This window comes from Berghia stephanieae, chromosome 3 (genome assembly GCF_034508935.2).
Source record: "Berghia stephanieae isolate SIO BIC M18660-M18661 chromosome 3, UCSD_Bste_1.3, whole genome shotgun sequence".
In the NCBI taxonomy this organism is placed as follows: domain Eukaryota; kingdom Metazoa; phylum Mollusca; class Gastropoda; order Nudibranchia; family Aeolidiidae; genus Berghia; species Berghia stephanieae.
The window spans coordinates 71,013,698-71,033,028 of NC_088362.1; positions in this window are offsets into that span (position 1 = coordinate 71,013,698).

A 19,331-nucleotide genomic window follows, 5' to 3' on the forward strand; every position below is an offset into this window, starting at 1 on the left:
AATAATAATATATTATATTCACAAAATAATCAATAATAAAAATAACTTTAATCTAAGAAAAATAATTTTATAAAATAGATAATATTAATAATACTCATAAAAGATAATATATTAAATCTTATAAACAATCGTAGCTCATCAATTCATCCTACGTTCCGCTCTGCTCGTGAGGCCGGTCAATAAAGACGAGTAGAGATGAACACTCCTAACTTCCTCTTTTCTACACACCTATCAAGACCACTGTGCCAGCTGTACTATGTACACTGTAAACAACCCTTACATTCAAGCTTACTCAATCAATCCAACACGTTGAGGCTTTAAATTTACTTCTTGTACTGCATTCCACACACCTACAGAATCACTAAATAGATATCAACCCTTTGCTCGTCGTAAGCGAATAAACTTTAACATTATCTATTAAAATTAGAAAGTAATTTATAATTGAATCCAAACCTACACTCCCTGGCAACGAAGGAGTACTAAGTATTGTAGTTGGTGTATATTGGAATTCGAAGGCCTAAACTGTAATACAGCAACATTCAACCACCGTGTCAGTGACGAAACGTATTATAACATGTAACCGGGTCAGACGTTAAACGTCAAACATGAGTTACATTTATTACAGTTGAATCACCTTAGACAGTAAATCGTTGAACTGTGTGCCTCTTCGAAATTTGATAGAACACGGTTTAGTTAAATGCTCACTATTTTAGGCTGACAAAACAATAATAAAAGGCATACATAAACACAAACACACACACACACACACACAAACACAAACAAACAAATACTATAAATATGGCATTAACACACATTAAAACAAATCTCCTTAAGGGCATTTTCGTCATTTGTGGCCTACGGTCTTAAAGCAGTATTAAGTCGGGATGGCCTGATACTAGAAATAATTTTTAGCGATAGCTTGAGATTAATTTCTATTCTTCAGGTAAAGTATTACAATTTCTTACATTGCAAAAGACCCAAAGTTGTTTTTTTTTTTTTTAACCTTAGGAATGAAAAGACATCCAACGTTTGCCGTCACTTTACCAGTTGACTTTTATCTTCTTTTTATATATAGGTACATATACACTACCCACAGCATATGGGTATTGACCGTTAAAAAACGACCCAAAGTTAGTATTTCTTATAACTTTAATTCTAAATTCACTTATCAGGCTATCATTCTCCACGATATAACAACGTTTCAAGACGGTGGGTCACATTTCCCCATGTTCAACGCTCTTCAATATGTTCCATTTCACGCTCCAGCAAACCAAACCCGTTTTGTGCTGTACACATCATCTGGAAAACGACAACTGCTCTTGACTTCAATAGAATAAATAAAGTTGACGTCATTTGGCTCATTAAAGTCCTGCAACAAACATTTGTGTGCGTTGGTACGATTCATCTGGCGGACAGAACATGGGAGTGTTTTACCTATACGCAAATATAATCATTATCACTCCCTCATCGTATCAATATTCCCATTCACTAGGTTCAATAAATGGGGCTGATCAATAAAAAGTATCGATGCTCCGTTTTGTTTTGATCTTTTTTTATTCGTGACCCACAGTCTCAAACAGATATAGAAGGAATGAAATTGACGTCACGCATTGTTGTTTGTTATCTTTTTTGGACAGGCATTTTGGTGACATGTCCTCACTAAAATTTTATCAATAAAGCTTTAAACGTTCAAGGTTACGCATCGTTTTGTGTGTTGATACAATACATCTGGCTGGTGGAGGTTGTGAATATTTTACCTAAACGCATAGCATCAATAATGTCGGACTGAGGTAAAAGCCGTTAGTGAATCAAAAAGTCAAAATTTTAAAAAAAGGGAAATGTTTGCTGTTTGCATAGTGAACAAGATGTCAAAAAACTGGTTCCCATCTCATTGGAAGTGTAAAACCACAACTCCGGAGGCTGAATACATACCTTGTGTAAATGATATTATGGTTTCAGAGTGATGGCATCTTATTTTCTAGTCTAATTATATGCAGGTCGTCAATAAAGACCATTCATACATCCACATTCTTTTACCTCCCGTAATCCTCAGCACTGCTTATAAATCAATATGTAACCTATTCATTATAAGTCCTCCAAAGAACTGGTTACTACTACACACTTCAAAAGATTTTGAAACCAGAAAAGTATATTTTACGTCACTACACTACTTTTCTTCCCTATTGAAAACTCTATTCATTCTTCTGAATAAAACGTATACAATAAACCGGTATTATTATTATGTATTATGAGTGTGACTATTACCAAATTTTGTCTAGTTGGATGACTCTTGCCTTTAGATTGGGAGGTCCTGGGTTCGAGTTCCTCTCTGAACGTCGCACACTTGAGTCCTTAAAAATGCCTCTTTACTCACATTCTCTCACGGGACTAGGATTTGATGTATTGCGTTTAGATAAAATATTCATAACATCCGCCAGCCGAATATAACGAACAAACGCACAAAATTATGTGTAACCTTAAGCGTTTATAGTTTGAATTTAAAATGGCTGTATAAAAACAGTAACAAAAAGTTGAGTCACATCAACTTCGTTCCTGCTATTCCCTATCGTGTCATTATTTGAAATTGTAATTCGATAGTTTTGATGAAATTTGGTCAAGTCAAACTTTAACAACTACCGTTTCTAGATTTCAAGAATGATAAGGAATGACAACGAGATAATAATTAATTGTGTAATTGCTGATTCGTGTGAGAAAAAAAAAAATGGAAATTGATAAAGCGGTATGCTGGAACCGACGTGTACTTACTTGCAGGTCTGATAACCCAAAGTGTTATGGACTCATTGTTGTAATGGAAATTATACTCTCAAACTAACGCAATATATATTCCATTACAACAATGTTGAATCAAGCCTATTATTGCGTCCGGTTATCAGACCTTCAAATATTATATGCAAGCCGGCTGGAACTCAATTTTATTGACAACACACCACTATCTGCGAAATGGTTTGAATTTTATTTTTACAGCCTATTAAATTATCAGTCATTCCGGTGGGAAGTGACTTGAATAGCTTAATGTAGCAGGATTTTTAAATATTTAAAAAAATATCCATTTAGATTTAGAAGCAACAAAAAGCTGTATGAAAATAATGAAAATATAATAATACACAACACTGTGTGTAACCATGATTGTTTATAGAGTGGCTAATACAGTTTAGTGAGAATTACTCATAAACGCGGATGGCAAAAAACAATAACAAAGACCTGAGTGACGTCAACTTCGAACTATCTATAAGAGACCAACACACAAAACTTTTAAAATCGTTTTGACTGTGAACCATCGTCTAGGATAATGTCACTGCTGTGAAACAATTTTCTTTAGTATCTAAATCATTACGCTATGATACCAGATTGGTGCGATGGGTCACCTTTGATATCCGATAATCAACGTATCAACATTGGAATGCGCCGACGTGTACAAATATGCAGGTCTGACATCCGAACCAACTTATGGGCCGAGTTTAACATTGTTGTAATGGACACAATTTTGCGTCATTTTTTGAGATTTCCATTATAACAATGAGCGCATAAGGAATTGGGTTATCAGACCTGCAAATAAGTGCACGTCGGAATGCGTGGAAAGCTAAATGTAACCTACCGCCTCAAAACGGTATTTTTTCCGGGTACTTTTATATAGAGCAATCTCCACTAAACGTACTCAAAGCGCTTTACAAAGGGTCCCTGACCAACAGCAACACGAAACATAATATAGAACAAGACATGACGCCGGTTAGGCGATATTTTTCGGACAGCGACAACGCTGTTAACGGCCAGGTACTCGTTGTAAACATGAGTACGGTGAGAGAATGTGAGTAAAGAGTCTTTTCCAAGAACTCAACTATGCGCAGAGCCAGGCTGGAACCCAGGCCTTCCGATCCGAAGGCGAGTGTCATACCAATAGACCACAGCATACCTGCAGCATAAAGATGCTGAAAGTTGAATCTATAGTGAAAAATATGGTATTTGGCTTGTATTTATATATTTCAAAGAGGACAATAGATTTAGATTATTGGTGCTATGCGTTTAGTTTTTTTTAAAAAATCTCACAACATCCTACTAGGGTTGGGGCGGGAACTGGCTTGTAAGGGTCTTGCGAATACCAATTCTTTTATGGAAAGGTATTTCGAATTCCAAGTCGCTCGGTTTGGTTTCTGTCATGGTACAAACCAAACCTAGATGAATCGTTTCAAGACCTAGATGAATCGTTTTATGACCTAGATGAATCGTTTCATGACATAGATGAATCATTTTGTGACCTAGATGAATCGTTTTGTGACCTAGATGAATCGTTTTGTGACCTAGATGAACCGTTTTGAGTGTGCAGGCCATGCGGGTAAGTGCAGCGCTTGCGAGTCAGAAACAAAAAGAAACAGCGAGGGCATCGTGGCTCAGCAGTACCCTCTTTGCTTCGTACCCGAAAAGTACCGAGTTCGATCATCCGCCTCTGCGCTGTATGGCCAGTAAGTCACCTCTCCCTAGCTCAATTTGCGGCGCTGCACTGCGGCTAACGCCTGGGTTATTCCAGTCCTCCCTTGGAATAGACCCTAGAGACAAATTTCCCCTATGGGACGATATATAATAAAGGGAATTTAATTTTATTTTTTAAATTTATGTTTTCTTTTTGAAAAAACAAAAAAAAAAACCCAACCCAACAATATCCCTAACAACTTAACCTTTCAAAGGCGAAGTTCAATCTTACTTGGAGCTAAAAGAAGACCGTTCTGTTTTCATCAAAAGACAAATAACGGCAATGCAATTATAGTTTAATCGAAGCCCGTGTCGCAATGGTGGAAACGGTTCATTCTGCATTTAAAATACTATAAAGGAAAACTATTATTTGAAAACAAAAAATATCAGTGTCACTGGCAAAGGGTTAATTTCACGCTCCGTTTAGCATCCTGTGACACTCTTATAACTCCATCCGCAACAATGAGTTGAAAATTTAAAAAAAAGGGGGGGGAGAGAGAGAGTGAGTGAGAGGAGAGAGAGAGAGAGAGAGAGAGAGAGAGAGAGAGAGAGAGAGAGAGAGAGAGAGAAACCCCGTAGCAATGTAACCCTTTAAAGGCAAAATTCGATCTTATTTTGACCCAACACCAGATCTTCCCGTTTTCATCAAAAGACAAATAACGCTTGGGTAATTGAAGTCTGAGTCGCGATGCTCTGTCTGCTCTCTTTGTGGAAACGCTTCATACTCCGTTAACAATAATACAGATTAAAAAGAAACTATTATCCGAAAACAAAAAGTCAGCTTCGCTGTTACCCATGTACTACATCATCAGGCGACCCGTATCTCTTTCACCTTTCCCCATGCCCCCTTCCCTCTTCCAGTATCCCTTCAATCTGCTGGATGTGAACTGCTTTGTCTCTCGTTCAATGGGAGCAATCTATTGATAGTTCGAAGATGACGTCACTCGGGTCTTTGTTATTGTTTTTTGCCATCCGCGTTTATGAGTAATGCTCACTGAACTGTATTAACCCGACTATAAACGTTCATGGATACACACAGTTTTGTGTGTTGGTCTGTTATACTTCCGGATGGCAATGTTATGAGCTTCTTAGCCAAGCGCATACTATCTATATTCATATTTTCGTCCAACCAAGTCATAATTCACATGATTTGTTGCTCACTTACTTCCATTCTTAATTCTTACCTACGACTCTTACCTACTGTACGCTTACTTCCAGACTTACCTACTGTACACTTACTCCTTACTTCAAGCTCTACACTAGTGCGGGGCGGTCCTTGGCAAGCTTAAGGACCACGGTCCTACGGTCCTTGGGAAATGAAGACCGCAAGGACCGGTCCTTTTCGACATTGAACATTCCTGAGAGACTGTTGGAAATTCGAACCGGTTTGACCTTTGAGACCGTGGGATCGTTCATTCTTGAACCGTTAAAGACCGCTACACGATGAAAACCGTGGTCTACAGGAGTAAAACAGACGGAGTAGTCACACTCATTTCAAATTGTAACCTAATTAGAGAAGAGGGGTGATGCCTTCTTTATTTGCTCACCGTACTTCATTGTTACTTCGATAATTTAATAAAATTTGAAATTTATCCCCATTAACGGAGATAATGGCATCGCCCAAGGCGTTGATCGAGTTGTTCGTGGCGTTGATACACACACGCAACTACTACCCCCCCCCCTCCCCCCCCCCCCCACACACACACATTAGAGGGCAGCGAGCATTGAAGAGTAAGAGAGAGACGTGAAGTTATAATAAGAGGGGGTGGATGAGGTAATAAGAGGGGTCGATGGTGACTTTTCGCCAGATCTAACAAACTCAGCTACCCATTCATTGCTGAGTAGACAGGGATTCAGAAAAAAATCGACTGCACCCGGGATCGATCTCTTGCCCTTTGCGTATAAAGAGAGTGCTCTATCAACTGAGCTATCGGGGTCCCCAAATATTCTATTGGACTTTTTTAAAATTCAGACGTTATAACTGGGTTTTTTGGAAGGAAGAAACTAATGAAACTCATATTATTTGATTAGTAAAAACACCAAACGAAATTTTAATATTATTGTATTATTTTAAATGACAACACTGCGATAGAAAGGAGTGGTGACAAGAGATGGACAAAAGAAAACAAAAAATCGGATTTGCTACTTGCTAGGTTCGACACACACACACACACACACACACACCACACACATCTTTAGTAGTCACATACATTTCAAACAATAACCCATTAGAGAAGAGGGGTCATGCCTTCACCATAGATCATTGTCATTGCGATCATTATGGTGTAGTAAATTTTGAAATTTACCCCGTATAATGGAATCGTCCAAGGCGTGCGCCTCCTGTTCCCCCCATCTCACACACGAAAGGGCGGTTTGCGGAGTGGAGGTTGGTTGTCGTCTGCCTGTATGGTCGTCTGTGTCGTTTAGTGTATGGCAAAGGGGGGTGGGTGCGATTAATTAAGTGGGATGGGTGGTGATTGGTGGAAGATAGGCAACCGAAGCAACGAATCGCTGGGGAAGTAGTAGGCTATTGCGCGAGACCGTAGGACCGTGGTCCTTGCAAGGACCGCCCCGCACTAGTTGAAAGGTGATAAGAAGTGAGGACCGCCGCCGGTCTTCCCCTATGGGACCGGTCTTCGGTTCACAGCTAAAAGACCGTGGGACCGCGGTCCAGACCGGTCTTCAGCGCGGCACTAGTTACTACAGTATTCTAGTTGGTGTATATTGGAAGTCGAAGGCCTAAACTGTAAATACAGCAACATTCAACCACCGTGTCAGTGACGAAACGTATTATAACATGTAACCAGGTCAGACGTTAAACGTCAAACACGAGTTACATTTATTACAGTTGAATCACGTTAGACAGTAAATCGTTGAACTGTGTGCCTCTTCGAAATTTGATAGAACACGGTTTAGTTAAATGCTCACTATATTAGGCTGACAAAACAATAATAAAAGGCATACATAAACACAAACACACACACACACACAAACATACAAACAAACAAACAAACAAATACTATAAATATGGCATTAACACACATTAAAACAAATCTCCTTAAGGGCATTTTCGTCATTTGTGGCCTACCGTCTTAAAGCAGTATTAAGTCGGGATGGCCTGAGTACTAGAAATAATTTTTAGCGATAGCTTGAGATTAATTTCTATTCTTCACGGTAAAGTATTACAATTTCTTACATTGCAAAAGACCCAAAGTTGTTTTTTTTTTAACCTTAGGAATGAGAGACATCCAACGTTTGCCGTCACTTTACCAGTTGACTTTTATCTTCTTTTTATATATAGGTACATATACACTACCCACAGCATATGGGTATTGACCGTTAAAAAACGACCCAAAGTTAGTATTTCTTATAACTTTAATTCTAAATTCACTTATCAGGCTATCATTCTCCACGATATAACAACGTTTCAAGACGGTGGGTCACATTTCCCCATGTTCAACGCTCTTCAATATGTTCCATTTCACGCTCCAGCAAACCAAACCCGTTTTGTGCTGTACACATCATCTGGAAAACGACAACTGCTCTTGACTTCAATAGAATAAATAAAGTTGACGTCATTTGGCTCTCAACCACCAGTTGAGTGAATAATTCTCATTAAAGTCCTGCAACAAACATTTTGTGCGTTGATACGATTCATCTAGCGGACAGAACATGGGAGTGTTTTACCTATACGCAAATATAATCATTATCACTCCCTCATCGTATCAATATTCCCATTCACTAGGTGCAATAAATGGGGCGGATCAATAAAAAGTATTGATGCTCCGTTTTGTTTTGATCTTTTTTTATTCGTGACCCACAGTCTCAAACAGATATAGAAGGAATGAAATTGACGTCACGCATTGTTGTTTGTTATCTTTCTTAGACAGGCATTTTGGTGACATGTTCTCACTAAAATTTTATCAATAAAGCTATAAACGTTCAAGGTTACGCATATTTTTGTGTGTTGGTACAATACATCTGGCTGGTGGAGGTTGTGAATATTTTACCTAAACGCATAGCATCAATAATGTCGGACTGAGGTAAAAGCCGTTAGTGAATCAAAAAGTCAAAATTTTATAAAGAGGGAAATGTTTGCTGTTTGCATAGTGAACAAGATGTCAAAAAACTGGTTCCCATCTCATTGGAAGTGTAAAACCACAACTCCCGAGGCTGAATACATACCTTGTGTAAATGATATTATGGTTTCAGAGTGATGGCATCTTATTTTCTAGTCTAATTATATGCAGGTCGTCAATAAAGACCATCCATCCACATTCTTTTACCTCCCGTAATCCTTAGCACTGCTTATAAACCCTGCTGCTAAAATAGTCATGCCAACATATGATTCAATATGTAACCTATTCATTATTAGTCCTCCAAAGGACTGGTTACTTACACACTTCAAAAGATTTTGAAACCAGAAAAGTATATTTTACGTCACTACACTACTTTTCTTCCCTATTGAAAACTCTATTCATTCTTCTGAATAAAGCGTATACAATAAACCGGTATTATGTATTGAGTGTGACTATTACCAAATTTTGGTCTAGTTGGATGACTCTTGCCTTTAGATTGGGAGGTCCTGGGTTCGAGTTCCTCTCTGAACGTCGCACACTTGAGTCCTTAAAAATGCCTCTTTACTCACATTCTCTCACGGGACTAGGATTTGATGTATTGCGCTTAGATAAAATATTCATAACATCCGCCAGCCGAATATCACGAACAAACGCACAAAATTATGTGTAACCTTAAGCGTTTATAGTTTGAATTTAAAATGGCTGTATAAAAACAGTAACAAAAAGTTGAGTCACATCAACTTCGTTCCTGCTATTCCCTATCGTGTCATTATTTGAAATTGTCATTCGATAGTTTTGATGAAATTTGGTCAAGTCAAACTTTAACAACTACCGTTTCTAGATTTCAAGAATGATAAGGAATGACAACGAGATAATAATTAATTGTGTAATTGTTGATTCGTGTGAGAAAAAAAAATGGAAATTGATAAAGCGGTATGCTGGAACCGACGTGTACTTACTTGCAGGTCTGATAACCCAAAGTGTTATGAACTCATTGTTGTAATGGAAATTATGCTCTCAAACTAACGCAATATATATTCCATTACAACAATGTTGAATCAAGCCTATTATTGCGTCCGGTTATCAGACCTTCAAATATTATATGCAAGCCGGCTGGAACTCAATTTTATTGACAACACACCACTATCTGCGAAATGGTTTGAATGTTATTTTTACAGCCTATTAAATTATCAGTCATTCCGGTGGGAAGTGACTTGAATAGCTTAATGTAGCAGGATTTTTAAATATTTAAAAAAATATCCATTTAGATTTAGAAGCAACAAAAAGCTGTATGAAAATAATGAAAATATAATAATACACAACACTGTGTGTAACCATGATTGTTTATAGAGTGGCTAATACAGTTTAGTGAGAATTACTCATAAACGCGGATGGCAAAAAACAATAACAAAGACCTGAGTGACGTCAACTTCGAACTATCTATAAGAGACCAACACACAAAACTTTTAAAATCGTTTTGACTGTGAACCATCGTCTAGGATAATGTCACTGCTGTGAAACAATTTTCTTTAGTATCTAAATCATTACGCTATGATACCAGATTGGTGCGATGGGTCACCTTTGATATCCGATAATCAACGTATCAACATTGGAATGCGCCGACGTGTACAAATATGCAGGTCTGACATCCGAACCAACTTATGGGCCGAGTTTAACATTGTTGTAATGGACACAATTTTGCGTCATTTTTTGAGATTTCCATTATAACAATGAGCGCATAAGGAATTGGGTTATCAGACCTGCAAATAAGTGCACGTCGGAATGCGTGGAAAGCTAAATGTAACCTACCGCCTCAAAACGGTATTTTTTCCGGGTACTTTTATATAGAGCAATCTCCACTAAACGTACTCAAAGCGCTTTACAAAGGGTCCCTGACCAACAGCAACACGAAACATAATATAGAACAAGACATGACGCCGGTTAGGCGATATTTTTCGGACAGCGACAACGCTGTTAACGGCCAGGTACTCGTTTTAAACATTAGTACGGTGAAGAATGTGAGTAAAGAGTCTTTTCCAAGAACTCAACTATGCGCAGAGCCAGGCTGGAACCCAGGCCTTCCGATCCGAAGGCGAGTGTCATACCAATAGACCACAGCATACCTGCAGCATAAAGATGCTGAAAGTTGAATCTATAGTGAAAAATATGGTATTTGGCTTGTATTTATATATTTCAAAGAGGACAATAGATTTAGATTATTGGTGCTATGCGTTTAGTTTTTTTTTTTTAATCTCACAACATCCTACTAGAGTTGGGGCGGGAACTGGCTTGTAAGGGTCTTGCGAATACCAATTCTTTTATGGAAAGGTCTTTCGAATTCCAAGTCGCTCGGTTTGGTTTCTGTCATGGTACAAACCAAACCTAGATGAATCGTTTCAAGACCTAGATGAATCGTTTTATGACCTAGATGAATCGTTTCATGACATAGATGAATCATTTTGTGACCTAGATGAATCGTTTTGTGACCTAGATGAATCGTTTTGTGACCTAGATGAACCGTTTTGAGTGTGCAGGCCATGCGGGTAAGTGCAGCGCTTGCGAGTCAGAAACAAAAAGAAACAGCGAGGGCATCGTGGCTCAGCAGTACCGTCTTTGCTTCGTACCCGAAAAGTACCGAATTCGATCATCCGCCTCTGCGCTGTATGGCCAGTAAGTCACCTCTCCCTAGCTCAATTTGCGGCGCTGCACTGCGGCTAACGCCTGGGTTATTCCAGTCCTCCCTTGGAATAGACCCTAGAGACAAATTTCCCCTATGGGACGATATATAATAAAGGGAATTTTATTTTATTTTTTAAATTTATGTTTTCTTTTTGAAAAAAAACAAAAAAAAACAACCCAACAATATCCCTAACAACGTAACCTTTCAAAGGCGAAGTTCAATCTTACTTGGAGCTAAAAGAAGATCGTTCTGTTTTCATCAAAAGACAAATAACAGCAATGCAATTATAGTTTAATCGAAGCCCGTGTCGCAATGGTGGAAACGGTTCATTCTGCATTTAAAATACTATAAAGGAAAACTATTATTTGAAAACAAAAAATATCAGTGTCACTGGCAAAGGGTTAATTTCACGCTCCGTTTAGCATCCTGTGACACTCTTATAACTCCATCCGCAACAATGAGTTGAAAATTAAAAAAGGGGGGGGGGGGAGAGAGAGTGAGAGAGAGAGGAGAGAGAGAGAGAGAGAGAGAGAGAGAGAGAGAGAGAGAGAGAGAGAGAGAGAGAGAGAGAGAGAGAGAGAGAGGAGAGAGAGAGAGAGAGAGAAACCCCGTAGCAATGTAACCCTTTAAAGGCAAAATTCGATCTTATTTTGACCCAACACCAGATCTTCCCGTTTTCATCAAAAGACAAATAACGCTTGGGTAATTGAAGTCTGAGTCGCGATGCTCTGTCTGCTCTCTTTGTGGAAACGCTTTATACTCCGTTAACAATAATACAGATTAAAAAGAAACTATTATCCGAAAACAAAAAGTCAGCTTCGCTGTTACCCATGTACTACATCATCAGGCGACCCGTATCTCTTTCACCTTTCCCCATGCCCCCTTCCCTCTTCCAGTATCCCTTCAATCTGCTGGATGTGAACTGCTTTGTCTCTCGTTCAATGGGAGCCATCTATTGATAGAATGCGCTTGGCCAAGGAGTTCACAACATTGCCATCCGGAAGTATAACGGACCAACACACAAACTCTGTGTAACCTTGAACTTTTATAGTCTGGTTAATACAGTTTAGTGAGAACAACTCACAAACGCGGATGGCAAAAACAATAACAAAGGCCTGAGTGACGTCACCTGCATACTATCTATATATAGTTCGAAGATGACGTCACTCAGGTCTTTGTTATTGTTTTTTTTGCCATCCGCGTTTATGAGTAATGCTCACTGAATTGTATTTACCTGACTATAAACGTTCATGGATACACACAGTTTTGTGTGTTGGTCCGTTATACTTCCGGATGGCAATGTTATGAGCTTCTTAGCCAAGCGCATACTATCTATATTCATGTTTTCGTCCAACCAGGTCATCATTCACATGATTTGTTGCTCTCCAACGATTGGATATATCTTAACAAATGTAAACACGCTGCTTTGTTTATGAAAGTTGTAAACATACCCATGTGTCAAGCTGAATAAAATGACCAATCGTGATGTTAGATATTTAAAAGGTGTGAACACTTTTCACTAAGTGGGTCACTTTGAGTGAGCAAATTTTGCAATCTGACCAATGAGCTTGAGCACATGGAAAGTTAATATAGATCATGCCCATTAAAACCAAGACATCGGGAGCTTGATTACAATTGGGTGTGAATTGGTTTTAAAGCGACTCAACCCCGAATCGAGTCTTCAACAGTCGTAACGTCACTTCCTTCCTAATGGGTATGGTAACTTAGTAACATGGCTCTAAACTATCGGAACAATGGCGGACGCCCGTATGAAATATTTCTCCGGCAGCTTAAACGCATATCCAAGGAAAAAACCCCCATCAATTTGATCATGTTTTGACTTTTACACATTCTGATCACAAGGCATATGAAAAGGGAATGAAAAGTTCTAGCCAGCTGAAGAATAAAAAGTAATGATTTTCTTTGTTTAGAACCAAGATGGCCGCCGTTGCCGGGCGCGTGACGTCAGACTACTGAATCCATTAGGAACTATAAAAGGGACAACGAATAAAATCTTACATTTCTGATCATTTTAAAGTTAAAATCACTTTCTGTGCCTTGGCAAACCTGTCCTAATACCATTTAGAGACAATCGGTCACATATGCGCGGGGAATCCTTGAACTGAGGGGGTTATCTGCGGTTGGTATGAGGTCATCAGAGGCGAACGAAAGGATATAGTTCTTGATTTGGAACTCAGTCAAGTTTATCCCACTTACTTATATAACAATATAATATAACAACTTAGGAAATAAAGTTACCAATTGGTCTTTACACTCTCTGTAAAGATACACAATCGACATTGTTAACAAATATATTATTCAAGATAATATGAGTGAAATATGTGATTAGAAATGTAGAAACATCTAAAAAAAAATACTAACTCGATTATGATGACACACACACACACACACACACACACACAACTATATATATATATATATATATATATATATATAAATATATTATATATATATTGTGTGTGTGTGTGTGTGTATTTGTGTATACAGAGAGAGAGAGAGAGAGAGAGAGAGAGAGAGAGAGAGAGAGAGAGAGAGAGAGAGAGAGAGAGAGAGAGAGAGATAATTACCATCATAAGACACATTATCTTTAACAATCAAAATCATATTTTAAAGAGTACAGTTCCTTATCTATGGCATGACGTAATAGACATCTACATAATAATATATTTTGTGCAGCTCTGGAGGATTGAGCTATGACACTCGCCTTCGAATCTGTAGCTAATTTCCTTTTTTTTCCCCGAGTCCTGCTGCTCTTTACTCACATTCTACTACGGACTCAGGTCTAAAATAAGTACCTGGCCACGAACAACTTGGTGTTAATGTCGAAATAAATTGTATATACATAGCGCTTTGTAGTAGTTAGGCTTCAAATCTCGTCCTACATGTTATGTGTTGCTGTTGCTGTTGGCTTGGTACCCCTCGTAAAGCGCTGTATAAATTACATTATGATGATGATTATCATCATCATCATCATCATCATCATCATCATCATCATCATCATTATTATTATATTATTATTATTATTATTATTATTAGTAGTAGTAGTAGTAGTAGTAGTAGTAGTAGTAGTAGTAGTAGTAGTAGTAGTAGTAGTGTGGTGTGGTAGTAGATAGTAGTAGTAGTAGTAGTAGTAGTAGTAGTAGTAGTAGTAGTAGTAGTAGTAGTAGTAGTAGTAGTGAGTAGTAGTAGAGTATAGTGTAGTAGTAGTAGTAGTAGTAGTAGTATAGTAGTAGTAGTAGTAGTAGTAGTAGTAGTAGTAGTAGTAGAGCAGTAGTAGTAGTAGCAGTAGTATTATCATATTATTATTACTATTGATATTATTATCATCATCATCACCACCATCATCATTATTATCACTACTTAGCTTATTAAGTTGTCTTCATAAAAAAAAAAAAGAAAAAAAGAAAATGAAAATAGAAACCTTTTACACTATCGCCATATTCAATAATATATAACACACCACTAGAATGACTTTAGCACCTAATTAAAAGTTATAAATTTGCCTTTACTGTTATTAGAGCATAGCAGGTCAGCTGTAAAAGCATAATATCGTGTTTAAAAAAAAAAAAGAAGTGTCAATTAAAAGGCACGGCTATGAACGGAACAAAGATAAATTGAATTGTAACTTCTTTTTTTGTTTTGTTTTTTTGTTTGTGACAGCGCGTTTCAACGCCATTACACATTGCTGTGGTCTCGTGGTATGATACTCGCTTTCGGAAGGTCCTAGGTTCGAGCCTCGCTCGGCGCATAGTTAAGTCCTTGGAAAAGGCTCTTTCTCACATTCTCTCACCGTACTCAGGAGTAAAATGAGTACCTGGCCGTTAACATCATTGTCTCTGTCCGAAATAAGAATTGTAATATAGCCTAACAGGCGACGTCTCGTCCTACATAAGTGTTTCTGTTGGCCAGGGACCCCTTGTAAAGAGCTTTGAGCACGTTTAGTGGATATTGCTCTATATAAAAGCTCAATTTCTTGAGCAATAGACAACTACAAGTCAACATGCTGGTAAAATAAAAGAGTGAAAAAAGAAAAGAAAACAAGCTACACCTTCTATTCAGCTATGTCCAACAAATCAAATATTATTAGTATTATTAATAATAATAATAATAATAATAATAATAATAATAATAATAATAATAATAATAATAATAATAACGTCCGGTCAGTGAGGCGTTAATGAGAAAGCTCCTATCTAACCTCTTTTCAAAACACATCAAGCACACTGTGCACAGCTGTGTTTACAACGTTGTAAACAAACCAGCTTCCATTGCAGAGAACTGTATCTATTTTAATCAATCCAAAGCGTTGAGCGCATAATATTATCTTTTTGTTACTGCATTCCACACAAGAAGAATCAATAATAGATATCAACTTTGCTCATCTACAGCGAAAAACTTACCATTTTCTTGAAAAGGTAGAAATATTTAATAATCCACTCCATGGCACGAAGAGAGATAGTATTGTAGGGATCTCTAGCCGTAAACAATCGTACGGCTCGTGACCTTGGCAATGGTCATTCCTACTTCCGCTCTGCCTCGTCCCGAGCTGACCCGGCTCATATAAAGCCGAGTGGACCTCTCGATACACTCACTAACTTCCATTCTTAATTCTTACCTACGACTCTTACCTAATGTACGCTTACTTCCAGACTTACCTACTGTACACTTACTCCTTACTTCAAGCTCTACACTCACCAGATTCCACACTCTTAGACGACCTTTACTTCTGGACACTTCATTCTCTACACCTACTCCTTTACAGACTCACTTACAGACCTTCTCTTGACCTATCTACCTTTACGACTAGATTCAGGGTAAGCTATATTTTTATACTTTAACATTATCTATTTAATATCTAGTTTTAACTCAGTAATTCCGTGATTCACCGGCCATCTGGACCCATCCTAGCCATGGAGTCCTACAGCCAGAATACCGAGTTCTGGCAATCAAGGTAGTTACTACAGTATTGTAGTTGGTGTATATTGGAAGTCGAAGGCCTAAACTGTAAATACAGCAACATTCAACCACCGTGTCAGTGACGAAACGTATTATAACATGTAACCGGGTCAGACGTTAAACGTCAAACACGAGTTACATTTATTACAGTTGAATCACGTTAGACAGTAAATCGTTGAACTGTGTGCCTCTTCGAAATTTGATAGAACACGGTTTAGTTAAATGCTCACTATATTAGGCTGACAAAACAATAATAAAAGGCATACATAAACACAAACACACACACACACACACAAACAAACAAACAAACAAACAAATACTATAAATATGGCATTAACACACATTAAAACAAATCTCCTTAAGGGCATTTTCGTCATTTGTGGCCTACCGTCTTAAAGCAGTATTAAGTCGGGATGGCCTGAATACTAGAAATAATTTTTAGCGATAGCTTGAGATTAATTTCTATTCTTCAGGGTAAAGTATTACAATTTCTTACATTGCAAAAGACCCAAAGTTGTTTTTTTTTTAACCTTAGGAATGAGAGACATCCAACGTTTGCCGTCACTTTACCAGTTGACTTTTATCTTCTTTTTATATATAGGTACATATACACTACCCACAGCATATGGGTATTGACCGTTAAAAAACGACCCAAAGTTAGTATTTCTTATAACTTTAATTCTAAATTCACTTATCAGGCTATCATTCTCCACGATATAACAACGTTTCAAGACGGTGGGTCACATTTCCCCATGTTCAACGCTCTTCAAGATGTTCCATTTCACGCTCCAGCAAACCAAACCCGTTTTGTGCTGTACACATCATCTGGAAAACGACAACTGCTCTTGACTTCAATAGAATAAATAAAGTTGACGTCATTTGGCTCATTAAAGTCCTGCAACAAACATTTGTGTGCGTTGGTACGATTCATCTGGCGGACAGAACATGGGAGTGTTTTACCTATACGCAAATATAATCATTATCACTCCCTCATCGTATCAATATTCCCATTCACTAAGTTCAATAAATGGGGCTGATCAATAAAAAGTATCGATGCTCCGTTTTGTTTTGATCTTTTTTTATTCGTGACCCACAGTCTCAAACAGATATAGAAGGAATGAAATTGACGTCACGCATTGTTGTTTGTTATCTTTTTTAGACAGGCATTTTGGTGACATGTTCTCACTAAGATTTTATCAATAAAGCTATAAACGTTCAAGGTTACGCATATTTTTGTGTGTTGGTACAATACATCTGGCTGGTGGAGGTTGTGAATATTTTACCTAAACGCATAGCATCAATAATGTCGGACTGAGGTAAAAGCCGTTAGTGAATCAAAAAGTCAAAATTTTATAAAGAGGGAAATGTTTGCTGTTTGCATAGTGAACAAGATGTCAAAAAACTGGTTCCCATCTCATTGGAAGTGTAAAACCACAACTCCGGAGGCTGAATACATACCTTGTGTAAATGATATTATGGTTTCAGAGTGATGGCATCTTATTTTCTAGTCTAATTATATGCAGGTCGTCAATAAAGACCATCCATACATCCACATTCTTTTACCTCCCGTAATCCTTAGAACTGCTTATAAATCAATATGTAACCTATTCATTATTAGTCCTCCAAAGGACTGGGTACTTACACACTTCAAAAGATTTTGAAACCAGAAAAGTATATTTTACGTCACTACACTACTTTTCTTCCCAATTGAAAACTCTATTCATTCTTCTGAATAAAGCGTATACAATAAACCGGTATTATGTATTATGAGTGTGACTATTACCAAATTTTGGTCTAGTTGGATGACTCTTGCCTTTGGATTGGGAGGTCCTGGGTTCGAGTTCCTCTCTGAACGTCGCACACTTGAGTCCTTAAAAATGCCTCTTTACTCACATTCTCTCAATGGACTAGGATTTGATGTATTGCGCTTAGATAAAATATTCATAACATCCGCCAGCCGAATTCACGAACAAACGCACAAAATTATGTGTAACCTTAAGCGTTTATAGTTTGAATTTAAAATGGCTGTATAAAAACAGTAACAAAAAGTTGAGTCACATCAACTTCGTTCCTGCTATTCCCTATCGTGTCATTATTTGAAATTGTCATTCGATAGTTTTGATGAAATTTGGTCAAGTCAAACTTTAACAACTACCGTTTCTAGATTTAAAGAATGATAAGGAATGACAACGAGATAATAATTAATTGTGTAATTATTGATTCGTGTGAGAAAAAAAATGGAAATTGATAAAGCGGTATGCTGGAACCGACGTGTACTTACTTGCAGGTCTGATAACCCAAAGTGTTATGAACTCATTGTTGTAATGGAAATTATGCTCTCAAACTAACGCAATATATATTCCATTACAACAATGTTGAATCAAGCCTATTATTGCGTCCGGTTATCAGACCTTCAAATATTATATGCAAGCCGGCTGGAACTCAATTTTATTGACAACACACCACTATCTGCGAAATGGTTTGAATTTTATTTTTACAGCCTATTAAATTATCAGTCATTCCGGTGGGAAGTGACTTGAATAGCTTAATGTAGCAGGATTTTTAAATATTAAAAAAAATATCCATTTAGATTTAGAAGCAACAAAAAGCTGTATGAAAATAATGAAAATATAATAAGATAATTATACAGGTACGATGCCTCAATTCAGACATGGAATTCAACAACTACTAGATATACTGCCGTACTCTAAAATACAAGTATCGTAAAATGGGGTAACTAATGCCACTTGGGTTGACTAAGACCAGCCCCCCCCCCCTCCCCCCAGATCAATAGATATTAAACAATTAATGAACATCGTTTGATAGATTTCACCCGACCACAAACTTTAGAAAAAGAACATCGGACAGGTTATTTCAATGTCGAGATATCATCTTTTTTTTTAATGTAAAAATTATGCCCTTCCGCTACGGCATCATAAGATATCGTCGCCTAGGCATTCCACGAAGGAATATAGATAATACATCAAACAAGATGTCTGATGTCAGCAGGAATCACCCATGTTGTCCAAGTGAGCAAATTGGGGGTTAACAATCTTGCCCAAGGAAAAAAAACGACAGTGCCTGAAGCGGGGCTCGAACCTGGGAACTTC